General features: G+C 43.8%; 1 pseudogene; it reads right to left on the bottom strand.

Moving 5' to 3' along the window:
- Window positions 1-378: 378 nt before the first annotated feature.
- On the bottom strand, window positions 379-965 carry LOC103734021 (annotated as a pseudogene).
- Between the last annotated feature and the right edge of the window lie 4415 nt (window positions 966-5380).

Here is a 5380-nt window from a genome sequence, read left to right as displayed (position 1 = left end):
AGAGATACTGCAGAAAAATGATCTAAAGGGTTACAAATTAGGATCCATTTGACCGATGAGAAGACTCTCTTCACAGATGGAGACTGAGCCTCTAAAATTAAGAAGCGCCTAACTAGATACCCTAGATCATATGAGGAATTAGCCATAGTCATGAATAAAAAAATCTTAACAGGTCCTTATAATTGAGGGCAGATTAAATACTTGGGGACAGTGAGAAACAGAAAAGTCCCCCTGCTCAAAAGATGAGAAAATGCTGACATCAGAGTGGTATAAAAATTAAAAAAATAAAATTCAGCTGAGGTTTTAGTGGTGGTGGTTAATTTAGCCTCCTGCCTGTTCTGTTCTAGGGCCACAAACCTTGACCAAGTAGAATAAAGGCTAGAAGGAGGGGCTGACATGCTGCTTCAATTGGTATGACAGTATTCCTTCTATTGGTGTGTAATTAAATGAGTGTGGCACCTTGTTCCAGGCTTCTGTCACTTCTGTGTTCTGATTTTCTGGGTTTGACTAGGTGTAAGGCAGCTTCAGCACGATAGTGAGCTTCCTTAGTGACATCTATGCCTTCCGCCCTGTTACTTGGGTCCCCTGAGCTACACCAATCACAAAAGCGTGAGCCACATTGGCAATGAAACCCTGAGGTCAGTTTTTACAAAGTCACCTTCCTTGAGAATACAGTCACGGTTATTCTTCAAAGGGGAGAAGAGGCATACACTGTTATTTACTGATATGCTGGTAGGAAAGGCAGAACCTTTCTTCATTTCCTTTTTCTTCTTGAAGATTTTCCCTGTCTCTTCTATAATCATGGCATCACCTTTCTCACACAGGCTCAGTACAGACACACCTGAGCTTGATGCGTCCACCAAAGATCAAAGTACCGGGTTGATGAAGTTGCTCCCCATCTTATGCTTGGTCATGACCAGGTCCTTGCTGGTAGTTTGCTGCTGCTCCTCATCTTTGCCCGACATCTTCCTGTCACTGTTGTAGTGTGCGGGGGGGGGGTGGTGTTGTGTGTGGCTCTCGCTGCTGCGCAAGCTGTTGGCTGGGTGCGCGGGTTTCGCTGCTGGGCGAGTCTCTGGCTCTCCGCGCTGCCGGGTACTGGGAGCTAAAGATCGGGCCGGTCTGCAACGATGGCGAGTGTAGGCTCTGCACCAAGGCAGGCTGGCTGCGCCAAGCTGCAGGGGGCTCAGGCTAGCTGCGGGACGCTCTCACTATGCCCGTGGGACGTTGGCCACCATCCCAGGAGCTGAGGCGGGGAGCACAGAAACGGTGAACGCAGAAGCTTCGCGAGTGAATGTTGACGGGGGACAGCTCCTCCGGGGAGACTGAATCACAGGCTGGTCGCAGGCGCAGGGGGACACAGGATACAGCTCAGTCGGAGTCAGTGATACAGCTCCGCTTTATTAGGGTGAAACCAGAAGATTTATAGTGTGGAGGCAGTAGCAAAAGCCTCAGCTGATAGGTGCTCTGTAGGATGCTTCATTTACGTGAGGCGGTGGGCTTCTATCAGTCAGGCTGTCAGACAGTGCCTGATTAAAACCTGGTAGTTTCTATTCCAGAGGTCATGTTTTAGATAAGGCATCTGTGTCAGGCACTTCAAAGGTGAGCCAGGAGGAGAGCAGCAGGCACCCTGCTGAGAAAGGGGAGTTTCTCCATTAGGCGCGGAGCCGTCTCGCGGCTATCCAGACATGGAGAGACTGCGACCCTAACAGCAGGGGTCCCCAACATGTCACCGCTACTGTAGCTTCACTTCTCCTGAGCCACGACATCTGTGTTTCTTCCCAACCACAAGCAGTGGCCAGAGTCTCCTCAGTGGCTATGGGGTGACTAGAAAACAAGGCTCAGTCAATGAAAAGATCACATTTTTCAAATGGAAGTAGTTGAGAGTTTTTTTTTTGTATAATTGTTTCCATCTTGTTTCTTGTTATTGATCTGTTTAAATGATTTCTCTCATCTTGCTTTAACGTTGGTATGTCATAGGTATTATAAATTTACCCATCTCTTAGATTTTCCAATTTAGTGGAATATAAGTTGTATTTTTTATTTTTTATTTTTTGGTCATTTTGAGACAGGGTCTCCCTGTAGCTCCAGCTAGCCTAGAACTCACTATGTAGACCAGATCAGGCTGACCTCAAACTCACAGAGATCCATCTGCCTCTGCCTCCCAAGTGCTGGGATTAAAGGTGTGCGCCACTGCACCTGGCAGAATATAAGTTTTTAAAGGTATGCCCTTATGATTTTCTGAATTTTATTGGAATCTACCATAATCGCTCCCTTTTCATCTCTAGTTTTCTTAATTTGGGTCTTCTCTCAATTTTCAATAATTTGGCTAAGAGTTTGTTAATCTTGTTTAGCTTTTCAAAGAATCAATTCTTTGTTTCATTGATTACCTGCATTCTTTGTTCTAACTTCATTGTTTCTGTGCTGATGTTATTCTTTTAAATCTATTACTTTTAAGTTTGGCATAGTCTTGCTTTTCCTAGGCTCCAAGGCACATCATAGGGCTTTTATTTGAGAGTTTTCAAATTATAAAAATATAGACCCCCACCCCATCTCTTTGCCTAGCCTCCTAGTGTGGGCACTGGCCCATTTCTTCTCTTGGCACCCCAGACCTCTGGAGTACCCTTTTGGCCCAGACTCCCCACTGCTTCCTGAGCCATTGTACCCAGGTCAACCCAATACCTTGGCCTGGTCCCTGGGAGCCCTCAACGTCTTTCCCTCCGCCACTTCGCCTTTGCATCCCTGACTCAAGCAAGCCCTTGTCCCTGGCCAGCCCAGCCCCCAACTTCCTGAAAACAGTATCTTTCCTGGGTAAGTTCGACCATGCCCACTGTGCCTTGACTCCCACAACCTCCTTCACCCTCCCAGCTCCCCCATGCCATCTCTCCTCCTTGTGTGGGCACTGGTCCATTTCTTCTCTTGGCACCCCAGACCTCTGGACTGCCCTCTTGGCCCAGACTCCCCATTGCTTCCTGATCCTTTGCACCCAGACCAACCCAAATCCTCAGTTTAGTTCCCTGGAGATCTTGGGGCCTCTTCCCTCCCCAACCTTGCCTTTGTATCCCTGGCCAGCCCACCCTCAAGCTTCCTGGGGCCAGCACCTTTCCTGGGTAAGTTTGGCTGGGCCCACTATGCCTTGACTCCCACAGCCTCATTCACCCTCCCAGCTCCCCCAATCCATTTCTCCTCCTAGCGTGGGCACTAGCTTGTTTCTTCTCTTGGCATCTAAGACCTTTGGACTGCCCTCTTAGCCAAGACTCCCCACTGCTTCCTGATCCTTTGCACCCAGACCAACCCAACACCTTGGTCTGCTCCTTGAGAGCCCTCAGGGCCTGTTCCCTACCCCACCTTGCCTTTGCATACCTGAGAACTGCCTTCATCCCTGGCTGTCCCACCCTCAACCTGGATTTCTGAGACCTTCCCCCTTCCTTGCTTACTCTGGAGTCCTGAGACCAGCCTCCTTCCCTGACTACCTGAGAGTCCTGAATCCTACCTCTACCAAGCAGTCCTCCCAAATCATACTGTACCTGCCGAGAGAACCTGAAGCCTAGACCAACCAGCTTTTCATGTCCAACAAGCAAACCACAAAGGCATATAAAGTTTACAAAAAGAAACAGAACTAAACTCAATAAAGGAAGGCTTTAGTATCACACAAGAATTAAGAAGCTACAAAAGAAATCCACATATCAAAGTCACAGCAAAAATATAATAACATGAAAAATACAAATAATATATCCCCACCAAGTACCAACAGTCCTGTAAAGGAGCACAATGAGAACCCCTTAGAGATAACACAACACATAGAACTCAGAAGAATAATTATAAAAATGATAAAAGAATTTGGTGAAGTTAAAGAACACACAAAGAAAGAAACTAAAGAACTGAAAGAAGATAAATTTCTGAATGAATTCATAAAAAAGTTAGAAATATTGAAGAATACTCAGGCTGAAATGAAAGAGGTGAAACAATAAGCCAATTAGAAACAATAGGATAAAGCCTCACCAATAGGGTGAATGAGATGGAAAACAGAGTATCAAGACTGGAAGATAAAGTGGACTAATTAGACCACTCAAACAAAGATTATGAAAAATTTAAGAAAACACAAGAATGGAATATGCAGGAATTGTGTGACACCATAAGAAGACCAAACTTATGCATAATAGGCATACAAGAAGGAGAAGAATCTTGGGATAATGGTATGGACCAGATCTTCAACAGGATTGTAGAAGAAAATTTCCCAAAATTAAAAAAAGACATGCCTATACAAATACAAGAAGCAAATAGAACATGAAATAGACAGGACCAGAAAAGAAACTCTCCACAGCACATCATAGCAAAAACACTAAATGAACAGAGCAAAGAGACAATACTGAAAGCTGTAAAAGAAAAACAACAAGTCACATGTAAAGGAAAACCCACCAGAATTACTGACTTTTCAGTGTAAACTATGAAAGCCAGAAAAGCCTGGACCAAAGTATTCTCGATTCCAAATGACCACAGATGCCAACCCAGATTACTTTACCCAGCCAAAAAGTCTATTATAGTCGAAGGGGAAAGAACAATCTTCCATGACATAAATAGGCTGAAGGAATTCATGTCCACGTGAATTCATGTCTCCCTTCAGAGAGTACTTGAAGCAATGCAAAGAGCTGAAGAAAGGAACAACTATACCCAAACGGTAACAGAAAGAAACTTAATGAAGGTATAACTGTGGAAACTCACAGTTACACCAAGAATGCAAACAGAAATCAAAATGACAGGATTCAATACATATCTTTCATTAATAACTTTACATATCAATGGACTGAATTTCGCAGTCAAAAGACACAGACTAATTGAATGGATTAAGAAATAAAACCCATCTTTTTGTTGTTTGCAAGAAACCCATCTCATGTTCAAGAAAAAGCACTACCTTAAGGTGAAAGGATGGAAAAAAAATATTCCAAGTGAATGGTACTAAGAAAAGAGCAGGAGTTGCAATTCTAATATCTGACAAAATAGACTTCAAACTAAAACTAATCAGAAGAGATAAAATGGGCCACTTCATTCTGATCAAAGGAAAAATTGACCAAGAAGATATTACAAACATGAACATATATGTTCACCAAACTCTTGTGTACCCAACTTCATAAAAACAGTACTACAGGATTTTAAGACCCAGATTAATCCAAACTCATTAATAGTAGGGGCCTTCAATACCTCATTGTCTCCATTAGATAGGTCAACAGGACAGAGAATTAACAGAGAAACATCTGAATTAAACAATACCATACATCGAATGGGCCTAACAAACATCTACTGAATATTCCATCCAAGCACCAAAGAATACACTTTCTATTCAGCGCCCCATGGAACTTTCTCCAAAACTGACAACATACTGGGA

This window comes from Nannospalax galili, unplaced genomic scaffold (assembly GCF_000622305.1).
Source record: "Nannospalax galili isolate Female #2095 unplaced genomic scaffold, S.galili_v1.0 scaffold816, whole genome shotgun sequence".
NCBI classification, from domain to species: domain Eukaryota; kingdom Metazoa; phylum Chordata; class Mammalia; order Rodentia; family Spalacidae; genus Nannospalax; species Nannospalax galili.
Note: the sequence above shows the minus strand (reverse complement) of the source record. Positions and strands in the feature narration are given on the sequence as shown.